Here is a 16,975-nt window from a genome sequence, read left to right as displayed (position 1 = left end):
CATGGCATGATTGCCTACAGATTCATCCAAGCTATTGTGTCTTTGCCCATTTTTTAATTGGATTGTTTTTGTTTATTTTACTGTTGAGTTTTGAAAGTTCTTTACACGTTTTAGATACAAGTTCTTGTTGAACGTGTGGTTTGCAAATACTGTCATCCAATCTGTAGCTTGTCAATTCATCCTCTTCATAGACTCTTTCACAGAACAAACATTTTTTAATTTTGATGAGGTCTACAATGTCTTTTTAACTGAGGAACATGACAAGATTCTGTTTCTTGGAGATTTCCTACAGTATTATGTTTATCAGGTTCCATAAGGTTCAAGAGTATAAGCATGTTGCTGTCATTTCTAGTAAACCAAATCTCTAAGCTGAAGGACATGTAGTGGTTCCCGTGATTTATCCTTGAGAAAAGTTGTCTGCACTTGTTAATTATAAACTTGAAAATGATGAATTAATCCTTTACATTATTTGGTTGTCTCAGCCAAGGGTAGATAAGATTCTAACATGTATGGTGCATCCAGTGATCAGCTTTTCCATTTTCCCTTGCATACTGCCATGATCTAGGTAATACACTTGAGTGTGACAAAACTGGAGTTTGTCTCTAAGATTATGCCAAAAAAAGTAAGAGAGCACTTCTTAGATCCTTATGAAAGTACTGTCTGTATACAATGTTGAATTCCCACTATGCATATAAATAGATATTGTGAGTCTGGGTGCATGGGTATGCCAAAGATTGCTGGTTAGGACTGGCAACTTAATTTGTTGGGCCCGGTGCAAATGAAGATGTGGGGCTCCTTATTCAAAAATAAAAAATTCAAGATAATGACAGCAGTTGGAAACCAAGCTCAAGGTACTTCTCAGCACAAGGATTTGTGCCACTGCACAAATGAAGGCTGCATGCTCATGAAGCTGTACCCTAATGCTAAACATAGATCCTCTACCGTAAAATAAACATTTGCCTCAGGGACTGACAATAGGATGATATTAGAGTTGGCACTACAGGGAAGTAAATTCTTATACAGATCGGTAACCTCACCCATTTGCCTATTTGACAGACAGAAGTAACATTTTTAGAGATAACACAGAGGATAGTAAGTCCTTTCTGGAGGTATAAAGACAGCGAGTATGGGAGTAGTTTTCAGAAAAGCACAGCCAGTTTATTTGAGACTTTCAAAAGCTTGTGTATACATCCCACATGTGGGCCATCTTTGCTTCAGAGACTATGTGGGACAGACTTAAGGTCTAACATACCAGCAGAAGCAGTATCAGAAAGTGGGTCAATCTGTATCATCAAATGGCTGGGGATTCTTCTGGGATTTCCAGAAAGAAACACATTTACAGGGACCTCATATAGATAACAAATCTCCCACCATTCTGACTACTTAAGTGGCTTAAGGAAACAGGAAAGGATGTGATAAAGGAGTTTGAAGAGTGATTGCAATTGCTTCTGCTAAGACAGTATAATTACCTCAAGGAAGAGGTGACAGAATGGTGGTGGATTAGTGATTGAATTACTGCTCATTTGTCCACTAGGAAAGGGATCCTTTGTCCCTTTAATTGTACAGATATTTTCCCTGTAGAAGATAGTGGTAATTGTGGACACAGAAGATATACTATTTCTTTGGACGACCCTCGTTTAGGAAAAAGACATCATCCTGTTTACTTTTTCCATGTGATTGAGCAAATGCTGGGCAATTAGTTTTCCAAGAGTCCTTTTCCTTACAATATTGCCAAATGCCCTTACCTATTTTTCAATAACTTTTATTTCATGAGTTATCTAATTGTTTAATTTAGAGAGCCATTAGTTTTATCTGGAGTTTTCCCTTTCTTTGATCACTTCTATCCTCAAATGTTCTGTCAACTCCTGCTACTTACTTGAAGAAGCAGAAGGCTGGGTGATGTTCTGTTTTTTAATGATTCCATTTATTGAAAGTTTTTGAACATTTGTACAAAAATTGGAGAGGACAGTGGGAATGTCTTTTCTCTCTTCTAGACCTGAATATTCCTTACAAATTTGGGATAGACCAGAGGGCCCCCAAAATCAGGAACAGATTCTGTTTGTAAGTTTAAATTTTGGACCAATTATTACTAGCAGTTAAGACCTTCTGATCAGAGCAAGGGAGTCTTGTCCTATTTTAATTCATATATATATATATATTTTTTCACCTAATGCTAGACCAGGTTGGACTAAATCTTCTTTAGGTATATTTAGTTGGTTTTGTCTATCCAAGTTTTAGCCCTATGGGCTGACTTAATTTGGTTCTGCCTTATGCCTTTGAGATAAGAATAGTTATAATGGAAATCAGCAGAAGCAGCCATCTTGGAAATGCACAGCCTCAAGCTTGCAAAGCTTGCAATCCTGCTGGGAATGCTATAGTTGGATTTTAATAGATGAGCAAGAGTTAGGAGATATGGGACGGCCCTTCTAAATAGCATATGGCTGGATTCTTTTAAATCTTGATTTGAAAATCTCCAATTTTGTTCAAAGAGCCAAAAAACATGAGTAAGTTAAAGCTAAATTTGATATTGAATTTGATGATTCTGATGTTAGCTACCATGGTATAAAATCCATGTTTTCCTAATATCACTTCTTGCATATGTTTTTTGAAATTAAGGTAATAATACTAGTTGTGATCATAATTTGTAGAATTAAGCATTTCAGAGTCTTCAGGTAAATATAATTCCAAGACTGACTTGACAAGTATGGGTCCATTAGATAGATAACAATAATGTTAACAAATATATAGTATGAAATCATGATACCTTGGGGTGCCTGGGTGGCTCATTTGGTTAAGTGTCCGACTCTTGATTTCAGCTCAGGTCATGATTTCAGGGTCCTGGGATTGAGCCCCCATCAGGCTCCATACTCAGTGCAGAGTCTGCTTGAGGATTCTCTCTCTCACTCTCCCTCTGACCCTCCCCCTGCTCGAGTTCTCTCTCTCTCTCTCACATAAAAAAATAAATCTTTTTTAAAAAGTCATTTTACCCCAACCTCTTAGAAACAAATTCAAAGTCATATTTGTGAATAGTAGAAGTATATTTGTTATCCTGAAAGAAAAGCTGGACAAGTGCTTTATGGAAAAGAAGAATAAATCTTTATAAATAAACTGAAAAATACTAGATTTTCAGCTATGGAAAGATATGCTGTTATACATGTAAACTATCTCCACACAGATCTATAGAATCAACACAATTATATAAAAATATGAAATGATTTTTCATGGGACTTAATATGATTTGTAAATAAATATGGAAATTCAAAGGGCCAAGAATAACTATGATATCCTGAAGAACAAAGACTGAGACTTGCCCTGCCAAACATGATGACATACAACACTATGATAAACTATAATAATTAAGGCAGAGGAAGAGATAAATAGACCAATATAACAGAATTTAGTGCCAAAGCACACTTACGGTGAGAATGGTGTTATACAGATACATCATAGTTCTAGGATAACTCATTATCCATTAAAAAAAAAAAAAAACAGTTTCAGTTCCATATTTGATTTAAATGTGTAAAGCAAAACTTTAAAACTTTTATCTGGAAATATTATAGGAGAATATTATGACTGGAATAATGATGAAAGGTGATTCTTCTATCCATTAAAATAAAGGTAAATGGTAGATACTCTGACCCAAATAGAGGACATCCCAGATTTGGCTTTAATACTTGCCTGCAAATTTTACAAATGGTATAAAAGAGGAGCATAGTTGCTTTCTGAGCTTCATGAAAAGAGAAGCAAAGATTTTATATACCTCTAATACTCCTGTTCCCAGGTGTGTGTTTTTTTTTTTTTTCTTGTAGAAAGATTTTATTAGAGGAAAGGATATTCATTTAAGTCTTCAAAAATCAAAAATGCTACAAATGGGCAAGGAGGAACATTTGTCATTATCACCCCTGCTGCTGTTTCATAGTAGCTGTATGCAGTTTTTTTTTTGTTTTTTTTTTTTTTTACCATGGCTCATTTATTTTCTTCAATTAACAGGTTTATTGAGATATAATTTACATACTATAAAATCCATTCATTTAAACTCTACAATTCAGTGGTTTGGGAATGTTTACAGAGTTGTCTGATCATCATCCTAATCTAACTTTTGAAGATGTTCATCACCCAAAAAGAAATCTCACACTAGTTATCAGTTGCTCTACATTTCCCTGTTTGGCCAGTTAAGTTTTTACATGGTGCAAAAGCAATTGAATAGAGAATGGATAATCTTTGCAACAAATGGTGTTGGAGCAATCAGACATTCATATGAAATAAAAATGAAAAATGAGTTTTGACCTAAGCCTCACATCTTTTTTTTTTTACTTATTTTATTTTTATTCTTATGTTAATCCCCATACATTACATCATTAGTTTTAGATGAAGTGTTCCATGATTCATTGTTTGTGCATAACACCCAGTGCTCCATGCAGAATGTGCCCTCCTCAATACCCACCACCAGGCTAACCCATCCTCCCACCCCCCGAGGTGTATTTTTTTAAAGATTTTATTTATTTATTTGAGAGAGTGAGAGTGAGAGGGAGAAGCAGACTCCCCGCTTAGCAGAGAGCTTGATGCGGGGCTTGATCCCAGGACCCTGAGATCACGACCTGAGCTGAAGGCAGACGCTCAACCGACTGAGCTACCCAGGCACCCCAGAGGTGTATTTTTTTTATAGCTTTGATAATTGGAATTTTGTTTCATTGGTTTATGGAGCATAGAAAAGAAATTAATTTTTGTTTATTTAACTTATATCCAACACCTTGCTAACCTCTTTATTCATTTTAATATTTATAAAACATTTGGGGTTTTTCTCTGTACACAATCATATTATCTACAACGATTACAGTTTAATTTCATCCTTTCTTTAATCCATTTTTTTAATTATGTTCAGTTAGCCACTGTATAGTACATCATTAGTTTTTGATGTAGTGTTCAGTGATTCATTAGTGCATATAACACCCCAGTGCTCATCACAACACATGCCCTCCTTAATACCCATCACCCGGCTACCCCCTTCCTCTGTATAACCCTCAGATTGTTTCCCGGAGTCCATAAATCTCTCATGGTTCGTCTCCCTCTCTGATTTCTCCCCTTTCAGTTTTCCCTCCCTTCCCCTATGGTCCTCCGTGCTATTGCTTATGTTCCACGTATGAATGAAACCATATGATAATTGTCTCTCTCTGCTTGACTTATTTCAGTTAGCATAAAAATATGGAACACTTTATGAATTTGCATGTCATCCTTGTGCAGGGGCCATGTTAATCTTCTCTGTATCGTTCCAATTTTAGTATATGTGCTGCTGAAGCAAGCACTAATTTTATCCTTTCCTATCTTTATGTCTCCTTTTATTTTCCTTTTTTTTTATTTTACTGCATAATCAAGGACTTTAGAATAATGTTGAAACAGTGATACTGGACATCACTGTCATATTTGATTTGAAAATGAATACCTATAATATTTTACCACTAAGTGTAATATTTGCTATGTTTTTTATTCTTGATTTGTTAAAGGTTTGTTGTATTATGAATGGGTTTTTAATTTTCTCAAATGAGTGTTCTCTATCAGTTGAGGCCATCACTTGTTTATCTACATTCAGTTAACATAGTTAAATAGTGAATTCAACAATAGGTTTCTAATATCAAACCAACCTAGAATTCCTAAAATATAAACATTTTGACATGATTTATTATATTTTCATATATTTTCCTTGGATTCATGCAGTATTTTGTTTAGGATTTTTTTTAATCTAGGTCATTGAATAGGTTGACCTGTAATTTTATTTTATAATTCTTATCTATTTCTTAATTTACAATTAATGTTAGTATTATAAAATGAACCAAAGAGTGTTCTTCAGTGTCTGTTAGTTGGACACTTCTGAGTGAAACTGAAATCATCTCTTACTCTCATATTGTATGGTACTTACCTATAAAACCACCTGGGTCTAGAGTTTTCTTTGTGAGAAGGATTAACTGATTCATTTTTTAATGTTCTAGTATTATTCAAGTTTTCTGTTTATCCTAGAGTCGATATGTAAGGATATTTTCTAGGTGCTTCTGGAAGTTTTCAATTGTAAGAGCATGAAGTCATTTATATTATCTTTATAATTTCTACTGCATCTATAGTATATTTCTTTTCAGTTCCTAAAATACTTTTGGGTGTTTTATCATTTTCTTGATTCATTCTAATTGGAGGTTTATTTTATTACTATTTTAAAAAACCCCAACCATTGGCTATTTTAATCCTCCTGATTATGTATTTTTCTGCTTTTTACCTTTTTGCACTTATCTTTATTACCTTAAGTATACTTTTAAGTCAGTTACTCTTTTTTCAATGTCTTATTAACTCTGACACTTCATTAAATTTGATCCTTCAAATTTTTCTTGTATAGTATTTAAAAATACTTTTTAATACTTTTATGTATTTTTCTCCTTAAGTACTGTTTCAGTTACATACCGTGAGTTTCAATATGTTATTTTCATGATCATTTAGTTCTAAGTATTTTCTCTTTCCCCTCAGTGTATCTTCTTTGGTCAATTCAGAAGACTGTTTTAAAATGTTCTTCAAACAGGTAATGGTTTCTGCTGCTATTCTCCTTTAATTATGTTGTAAGGACACACTGTGGTATACATGATACTGATTCTTTGATATTTAAGATTTCTTTTGCAACCCACAATGTGGATCTTACTTGTAAGTGTTCCTTGTGTGGTTGAGAAAAGTGTATATTCTATGACTTTTGTTAGGTAAGGATTTTTAAATATGTCTATTAAGTTAAGCCTAATTGTGCTATACAGATTGTTTGTGAGTGTGTGTGTTTGTGTGTGTATATGTTTTCTCCTGCCTAACTTCTCAATTACTTAAAGAGTGTGACTGATTGGTAGTTTTATAAATCTTTACGTAATATATTTTGAGGTTAGTTTTTAGATCTCCTGAATATAGAACTATTTTCTCCAGCTTTATTGAGGTATGATTGACAAATTAAAATTGTATATGGCTAGGTTGTAGAATGGGAATTTTCTAAGGTATACAATGTGATGATTTTATACATATATCCGTTGTGAAATTATTATAGTCAACACTTCTATCACCTAACATTACTTAGCACCTGATGGAGAAATACTTCCTTTCATACATTCTGTCTCTCTGACTTTTTAATATACTTCATTTTTATTTTTAATTTACTGATCTTCTTTTGGATTAATTAAGCCCTTTCTCTTAGTCAATTTTACTTCTATAGTTTTGAAAATCACATACTTCGGTATTTCACCTTTTAATGGTTATTTTGAAATTTTACTATGCATAATTAAATTTATAAGTTTCCAACTAAATTAATACTTTCCATCCTTCTCTTAGAAAATAAAAGGAAATTAGAATATGTTAATTATGATCAGTTCACTTCCAGGATATACTCTATGGGCCCCAGTAAATTTTTCCATAGGTTTATCTGTTCCTTACTCACTTTTACAATTGAAGCTTTCTGTCAGTTAGGAATTTCCTTTGGCTCTTGGTAAAAGTGACCCAGACTACAGTGACTTAAACAAATCGGGAGTTTATTTTATCATGTCAAAGAAGTTTGGAGGTAAGAGATATTTGTGGTTCCACAAAGTCATTAGGGTTTGTTAAAGAAAAAAAAAATCTCACTGGACAAGATGAGCAGAAAGAAATTGCTGATACTGTTGTCAGCAATAGAGAAAAGAATACAGACTGGGTCTCAGGACTCAGCTCTACTGAAACAAAGAGCAGGAGAGTGTTTTAAGAGCTGTTGTGGCAGGGGAGGGGGACATCTTTGTTTACTAATTAGCTTTACCCAAAGGAAAAGTAAACTTTTTCCACTTTTCCTGGCAGGAGGTAGTTTTACAAGTTGGAGCAAGGTGCCCACCTAAGTTAAGATTCTGTCCTTCCACAGAGACTGGGAGATAGGCTCTTTCTTCCTTTGATGTTAACATTTCATAGAGATGGTTTCTAGGACCTTGAGAAAGACCTCTTTGAGTCTTAGGCTTTAAGGAAATTCAGATACATTTCAAAGGGTGGGATTTGCAGTTACAAGTTTTCTAAAATAAATGTGCTAAGAAAAGGACTTATAGTCAGGAAAAACCCTGCCTAAGATTAGTCAATTTGAGGGCAAGATGAAGGCCATCTTGGTCATGATCCATTTTTCTGTTTGCCAACCTGTCTTTTGTGTGTTGCTTCCAATTTCAAAGTCACATAAAGGCTGCAGGATTCCAGCCACAATGCTTGTATTCCAGGTTGGAAAGAAAAGGGTGAAAAGGCAAAATGTTGACCCTCATGTTTGGGTTAGTCTTAAAGTGAATTAATAGAACCCTACACAGCAATTTCTGTTTACATTTCCTTGTCCATTTCAACCTGCAGAAGAGATTGGGAAATGTATACTTTCAGCTATGAATAAAGTCAGCCCAGAGTAAAATAAGAGTTCTGTTTTAAGGAATAAGCTGAAAGGAGATACCTGATAGCCAATACAGTCTCTCTGATAGCTCCTGTTTAACTCTTTACATCTTTACATGTCCTTCTTCCTTTCATACATGTACTTATTTGCCTGCCAAAAGGTAAGAACTGCTTTCTGCATCTGGTAACTGCACATAGCTCAATGTCAAGCAGCCTTCTTCATCAGGCCTACTTGAAGCTTGTGTAGTCTGGTCAATTATAAGTTAAAGACATTTATTTACTCTCCAACCCTGGGATTCTTAATAAAAATAATAATAAGAAGAAAATAAGTAGCTGTAATAAAAACTTCCATTTAGAAAAGAGAAAAATGGGAACCATACAGCCATCATCTGGTGTGGGCCAGAACAATTAGCCTATCCTGTTTGGAAAGAATACTGAGAATGTATTTCCGTGGCAGTGGAGTGCTTTCTATGATTAACCCATCTGGCATCCTCTGGTTCTGCCTTCTCTTTCCCTCCATGGCCTCTGGCTCTTCCATCTGAGAGGAGCTTCTGTCTGTTTTCTCTCATGGTCACAACAAGGTGGGCATTGGCAAAGCTATCCTTCCTGGAGGCCACACAGCTTTAGCTTTGTTCCTGTTGGTGGCGATTTGAGGGCGTGAGATTGTTTTGGTAATTTGACAGCAAGAGGCTATATAAACCTGGCTTGGAGGTTCTGTAGAAATATTATTTCCTCAAAACTTGGTAGGTTCTGAGTATATTTATTTTTGGTCTAGCCCATGCTCAAGCAAATAGAGCCAAAGGTCTTGACTAAACATTGTTTTTAAGGCTAAGAACTCATCTTTAACTTACTGACCTCTATGCTCTGTCTATTCCACCAGCTCCTAAATTAATGGTGCTACTTCGAGACCAGTTGAAATAAAAGACTGTAAAAAGCAATATAATAATCTGACCATTACTTCTGTGCTGTATTTGGTTATGATATCAGAAGTTTCACCATTTGTTCCATTAGATTCTGAAGTATTTATATTTTTAAATTATTCCAGCTGTGTGGTCAGTGATGCCCTTGAGACGTATTGTGGAGCCCCAGGTAATTCATCTGTGACATGCAAATAATCCCGTTTTAGCATTGCTGTATTCTGTATGCTTTGAGGTGACACACAAAAGAGATTACTTGTTCTAAGATACTGGCCAATTGAGAGAGCAGTGATGAGAAAAAGATGAAATGCAAACAGTTTCGGTTTCTGAAAAAATAAAAGCTTTTATTATATTAAATTTCTCTCTTATTTGTCATCTTCTAGGTAATAAGTAAAAAACACGCAATTGAATTTACATGTTTCATAAAAAATTATTTCTAATATAATAGTAATGATGACAGTGAGGAATAAGACAAGTCTCATAGCTGGGCACTGCTCTAAGACCCTCACATGGAATGTGTCACTTAATTCTCATGACACTCTGCTGTATCATGTTTTGGAAAGCAGTTACTAGAACCTCTGGTGTTGTTCAGGAATAAAACCTTTAAGTTATTTAATTTTGGTACAGTTCCTATACATTTAGGAAATGAAACAAAAGGTATGAAATTATACAGTTGACACATCCTGAAATGTTTATCCTCTGTGTCCATTTTTTGTTGCTATTTTAATTTTAGGTATCTATGCAGCACTTTGAGGCCTCATCATTCTCTAAGGGTTTTTTTTTTATTAAAATCCATCTAATGTTGATCCTTTTATAATGGACAACTCTGCCTGCTACAGATGTTACTGTAGCAACAAGGTGTGTATTAACCACGACTTTCAAGCCAGAAAGTTTCACATTTGTTTTGACAGCCTACAGTGACTTCTTTACCAAAAGCAATTTCTTGTGAGACTAGTATGAACAAGTCCTTGCAAAGTGTAAAGTTTGGGGACCTTTTGATGTGTGAGCTTGCCTTCTCTGTATGGAATAGCATTGCATTATTGACCAAGGCTGTTGTCTAGCAAATGACCCATTTCATAAAGCCAGCTGGTTTTCAGGATGGTGGGTTTAGCTTTCAAAATATCTTTTTGAGGTCGAGACAGCAAAAATGTTGTAGAAAAGACAAACAGAATTCTGTCACCTGTAACACATAACCTATGTAAATGATTTCTTTGTCACAGAATTTTTTGTTATAGGAAATAAGGACTGGTAAAAGAGGCATACATTATGCTCTTTATGTAGAGAAACAGTGCATGATGACGCAAAAGGTAGAAATCACACAAAAGAAAACATGGAAATATTTAGCTGCATAAAAAAATGAAGGCATGAACTTTGTGTGTATGCATGTGTGTATGTTGTGTATGAATGTGTATTGTGTGTAAAAAAGAAAGAGAAATGCAAATAATAAACAAGAAAAAATACTTGCAATATTTTGCATAAATAAAATGTTTCATATCCCTTAATATGAGGTAGTTTCTGCAGCCCATGTGCCAAACATTGGGCACTAAATATTTTTTGTACAATATTTTTTTTGAGTCTTCACAATAACCCTATGAAGTAGCCGTTATCGGTTATATTGTGTCGCCTCCCAAAATCCATACATAGAAGTCCTAATCCACAGTACACTAAAATGTGACCTTATTTGGAAATAGGTCATTACACATGTGATTAGTTAAGACTTAAATTAATATTAGTTAAGATGAGGTACTACTGGAGTAGGGTGGGCCCCTCACCCAATATGACTGTGCCTTATTAAAAGAGGAGATTTGGATACAGAGATAGAGAAACAGAGGGGATGTCATGTGAAGATTGGAGTGTGCTGTCATAAGCCAAGGTATGCCAAAGATTGCTGGAAAACCCATTAGAAGCTAGGGTAGAGCTATGGACACATTTTCCCTCAAAGCTCTCAGAAGGAACCAGTCCTGCTGACATCTTGCCTTTGGACTTCTAGCCTCCAGAATTGTGAAACAATGTCTTTCTGATTTTTACAATACCCAGTTTGTAATACTTTGTTATGGCAGCCCTAGAGACTGACATAGTAGGTATTACCATCACTACCATTTAGTAGATGAAGAAACCCTCAGAAAGTTTAAATTATTTTATGGTCATACAATTACTTTGTGATTAACTAGGCCATTCTAATGCTAAACCCACTGTTATATCCAATTTTAGAATAGAGAAAAGAATATTCCAAGTATTAAAATGAGCCAGTGAAAAATATGGAGACAAGAAAAGCAAGGCATTTTGGGGAGTTGGAGGATAATTCCATATACAGAGAGATTTAAGACCAGGGATTTGGGGGAAGTGAGTGGAGAAGGGAAGAGAGCAATAGTTCTACTTGAGATGACTCTTTCATGCAATACTCAGTGTTGGATTGTCCACAATTTCCTGTGTGTCTGGCCGTGATTTTCTTGATACTACCTCATGTTCTGAGGAAGATTTCCAAAGTCATTTTCTTGGTGCCACATTTAAAACACTGATCTGGGTGCTGTTAGGGGCCTTATTCAGACAGTTCCTTGGCCAATGACCTCTTGTTCATGCAGCAGGGAATCTCACTGTTCTGGAGTACACACATCAAGTGGAGAGCGAGTCTAAATATTCATTCACAATTCCCAGTTTGGGGACTTTTCATGGAAACTTGCCCCTCATTTTTTTCTCATTATGGTATTCCTGATTTCTAGACATAGATATTGCTCTGGCATTTAGCCTTCAGTACCTGCTTACGTAATCCCACCATAAATTAAATTCCTGGGTGTTTTTCCCTGTGGCTTTTATACAGTCAGGTTATGAGACATCACATTCTATTGTTTGGCTTAGAATTTTTCCAGTTTCTCTTCAACACAAATTTGTATAGTCTTACATGCTTTGAAGTCAGTTACCCAAGGATTTTTTTCTCTCTGAACACCACCCTAAGTATAGCACAGTGTTTCATTTCTGACACAAGCATCTCTTTGTATGTTTCTTCATTTTTCATAAAATGCAACATGTATTTTTTGTATATATTATGGACCTAACAGAATGGAGTTGCAACAAGAAAAGCCAGAAAACACTCTTTATACATAAAAAAAGACAAATATTTGGTTATAGCTAAATTATTTATGGAAAAAAGCATTAGAAGGCAACAAAAGGAAATTAATAATCTTATGAGTAAAAGGACACAGGAGATAATAATTGGTTTTAGAAATCTACTTAATTGCCAAAGTATTTAAAATATCTAATTCAACACAATTTGTGGTAGTGAAATCTTTGCTTCAAGATACTTTAAGTTATCCATAAGGATGTTTATTTAAGGTAAATGTCAAGTTACTAGGAGCAATATTTATTCACTCAATTCAGCAAATAAAGGCTAGTCCTACTGTGTTCTATGCTCAGGGATATAGCAAGAAAATAAAATCTTACCTGCATCGATTTTATAGTTTGCACAGAGAGAACAGCCAACAAACAAGCTAATAAATAAGGTTATTGCAGATTGACAAATTGTGCTAAGTACTGTGCTGAAAATGAACAGGTTTATAAAATAACAAACAACTGATGGATGTTTCTTTAGTTGCATGGTCAGGGACTTGAAGGATAAAACTAGTGCAGCCATTCAAGGAGTTGGAAGAAAAGAATTTGTACTAGTTTTCTACTGCTGCTTAACATGTTAGCACAAACTTAGTGGCTTTAAAAATACCCATGTATTAGCTCACAGTTCTGTTGGTTGGACATCTGGCAGGCTCAGTTAGGTTCTCCGTTTAGGTATCACAAGTTCTAAATTAAGGGGTTGGCTGCCTGGGCTTTTATCTGGAGACTTGCAGGAAGAACTGCATCCAAGTTCATTCAGGTTATTGGCAGAATCCAGTTCCTCATGGATGTAGGTTTGAGGTCCCTGGTTCCTTTCTGGAACAGATCTCAGCTACTCAGCTTCCAGAAGCTACCTGCATTTCTTCTGATGTGACCTCCTTTGTCTTCAATTTATTAAGAGTACATTGAATTCTATGAGTGTTTTGAATGTTTTTTAGGTTTTGAATGTTTTTTAGGTTTTGAATGTTTTTGAGGTCCCTGGTTCCTTGCTGGAACAGATCTCAGCTACTCAGCTTCCAGATGTGACCTCCTTTGTCTTCAATTTATAAGAGTACATTGAATTCTATGAGTGTTTTGAATGTTTTTTATTTCTTCTGCCTTCCCCCCTCCATTATTCAGAGAAAATCCTCTACTTTTATAAGCTCATGTGATTGAATTAGGTACATCTAGATAATTTCAGTTTTTTTAGGTCAGCTGTTCCATGTAGCATAATCCTGGGAGTGATATCTCACACTCATAGGTTTTGTGGATTTGGAGTCTTGAAATCTTTGGGGGCATTTTTAGAATTGTATCTACTACAGAATTCTAAACACTACTAGACACAACTAAAAACCTAATTTGGTTTGCTGTTAATTTTGCTTACTTTTGTCTTTTGCAATTCTGAAGAAAGGGAACCAGTTCTGAAGCTGTGATATTGGAAAGGAAGGAATAGGGAAAATTACTAGAAGAGAAAGGAGCTGTTGACAGTGACATCTAGGAATTTGTGGTACAGGCTGATTGGAGGTCCTAAACATAAAATCCATGAATGGGTTAAGAGTTGGCATTTATAAGATCATATCTATGCTGTGTCACAAAATTCTAATCTAGTTTCGTTTTATTCCAACTTGATCAGTATAACATGACTCAAGTCCATTTGTAAAACTACTAAGTTCTCCAAGAAAAGCAAAAGGGAGTTTGGCATTATAGATATTACAGTAACTATTTGTTAGTGAAACTCCTGTTTGATACTATACAGTGTGTGAAACTGAAGGAAACTTTTGCTAGCTATGGAAGAAGGAATATAGAGTTCCTGGTGGCTCAGCAGTTGAATCTTCTTTGTACATAATTGAAGAACCAAATTTTCAACATATTCTACTTTAGATATGTTGTCAGCTTGCCTACTTTCTTATCTTTAGAACAGAACTATACCTATCTCATAGGACTTTAATAACTAGCCCATAGGACACAGGTTCATATATGTGCATATGCCCTGCATTATGCCTGACATATAGTTTGTACTCCAACTACTAAGTCTGTTCTTTTTTCTTCTCCTATGAATCCAAAGCCTTCTTAACTATAGCAAAATAGGAACCACTGTTCCTTGTCCCTTTTTGTAAGACATTGTATAAATTGATTTTAATGTCAGAATTTATTTAAAGCTATGGTTTGACATTTTTAGGTTGTGTTATATTTTGCTGTGTTGTGCTTTCTAATTAAAGCATTCCAGGTTGGAGTCGTAATCTATTGATTGGTCATTTTAAAATACCTCCAATAACAACAAAAAAATAAGTACTATGGAGAAAACCCATCATGAAATCAGTTCTCTCCATGATGGGTGGCAACTAGAGATAATTTCTGCAGAGTATGATAGAAAATGGGAAAAGTCAATTTTTACACTGGTTTTCTGGGCCTAATGATCAGATACTGGGCATTAAGTGGTTAAGATGTGGCCACAAATCAGGAGATACATTTATATTCCACCTAAAGTGTCATTGTGTATAATTTCTACTTTGAATTCAAACTGGAAGTGACTCTTCCCATAAGACAAAGATAATGTGACTTTCCAATCACTGCAGTTCAGCACAGCACCTGAAGAGCTGGCCAGAGCTTCACAACTACTCTGGCTCTGGGATCCTGAAATATAATTATTAATATAGTAATTTAATATTATTTGAGACTAGTTTAGTTTAAATTACTACATTTGCTTGGTGGTTGCTTTTCCCAGATGAGAAAGAATCTAATTTGGAGCACCCAAAGTTGGGCAGTTGTTTCATGTCACACCTATTCAGATATGCTTAGGATCCCTTATCATAGATGGTTGCATTTAACTCAAACTCACATCATTAGTTCAATAACCTGAGGCCAGAGTAGCTATATGAATTTCAGTGAGAATCCAAGGAATGAATTATTGCAATATAATACAAAAATTACTACTTAGGTTCCCTTTTCTCAGAAGTAGTTTACAGTCACTTCGTGATCTACCTTCCAGTTCAGGAAAATCCTCAGCAACTTTTGGATAAGTAAGTACAAGGACACAGAGTGGAGTGAATGCAGCCATTGGGCACTTGTGAATGAGGGGAATGAGGGAAGAGGAACCATCATGAAGGAGCTAAATTGCCAAGGCAGCATTCTCTAAAAGTTCTTTAGCTGATTTGCTTGCAGAGAGAACCACAGTCATGATCCCATAGTTAGTTGGAAGACCCATTTGGTCTATCTTTTTTATCTAGAATATTATGGGGCCCTTTGTTTACCTCATGATACTATACAGAATGAAGAAAAAGGGAGAGAAGGATTAATTTAGAATGACTGAGCCCACACTTTGCTGTGATTCATTCATGCAATAAATAACTGTTGGGGTGCCTGGGTGGCTCAGTCGGTTAAACATCTGACTCTTGATTCCGCTCAGGTCATGATCTCAGGGTGGTGAGCTTAAGCTCCGCGTTGGGCTCCGTGCTCAGTGGGGAGTCTGTTTGAGGTTCTCTCTCTCCCTCTACTCCTCCTTCTCTCTAAAATAAATAAATCTTTGAAAAAATATCTATTGAGGTCTTAGTATTTGCTCAGGTGGGGACAAATGTTTTCAGTAATTACATGTAATAATGGGAAATGACTTTGTGGCTTGGATCTGTGACTTGTCAAGCAGTTATGGGTTCTAAATCTGGGGGTGGGAGGACACATCTCACTTCCTGAAAAAAAATAGCTTACCATGATTTTTTTCTACATGATATAGGAATATCAACAAAGAGTCCTCAGAGCATCCTTCCCAAGACCATTCACTCTGAGATCAGAGAGATTGTCATCTCCCATTTCCTCAAAGGAACATATCCCTAATGACACAAACCCATTCACCTTTCTTTCTTCCAGGCCGGTATTGTACAGCTGAGGGTCCCTCACCAGATTCTGGGGAAACGGACATATTCCCTATAGTATGCATATAGACATTGCTATGAATCTTCTGAATTACAGCCTACAATTCAGCATTAGTTTTTTTTTCCTTATAGCAATTATTTATGATAAAGTCTAGACCAGACTTTGAACTAACCTTAAGTAAGAGTGCAAATTCCTGCTATTATCCCTTCCGTGGTTGAGTTATTGAAAAAGGGAAGCAGACCATTCCACTCCTACACCAAATTAGGTAAAATGGATCAAGGTTGTCTGTGCCATGGTTTTACTGGAGTTGTAAGGCAAATCATAAATAAACTCACATATAACACACCCAATAAAATAAGCACTAATTAAAGGTTTAAAAAGGAAAATAAGTTTAAATTTGGCAAATGGCTAGCAGCCCCCAAATTCATCCTCTCCCAATATCTCACAAAAATACCACCAAAGTACATAATAAGAAGAAAATCTAAAACATCACCAACAGATGAAAGAGTACCAAGAGATAGCATGGCAGAACCTTGGAGTAATTGCAAGAAACGTCTAAAACAGGTAGAAGCAGCAGAGACTCATCCTTGCAGGCAAGCAGCTGGAAGATGGCCACACTCTTTCCGATTACAACATCCAGAAAGAGTTGACTCTGCACCTAGTTCTCCATCTGAGGGGTGACTATTAAATCTTCAGTCTTGAATTCATAGTGCCCAACG

General features: G+C 35.6%; 1 non-coding gene across 1 annotated transcript; it reads right to left on the bottom strand.

Moving 5' to 3' along the window:
• Window positions 1-5,196: 5,196 nt before the first annotated feature.
• LOC123326047 lies at window positions 5,197-5,303 on the bottom strand. The gene has a single exon (XR_006540837.1). It is a non-coding gene; the product is annotated as a U6 spliceosomal RNA (small nuclear RNA).
• Window positions 5,304-16,975: the final 11,672 nt, after the last annotated feature.

This window comes from Neomonachus schauinslandi, chromosome 10, assembly GCF_002201575.2.
Source record: "Neomonachus schauinslandi chromosome 10, ASM220157v2, whole genome shotgun sequence".
In the NCBI taxonomy this organism is placed as follows: Eukaryota; Metazoa; Chordata; class Mammalia; order Carnivora; family Phocidae; genus Neomonachus; species Neomonachus schauinslandi.
Note: the sequence above shows the minus strand (reverse complement) of the source record. Positions and strands in the feature narration are given on the sequence as shown.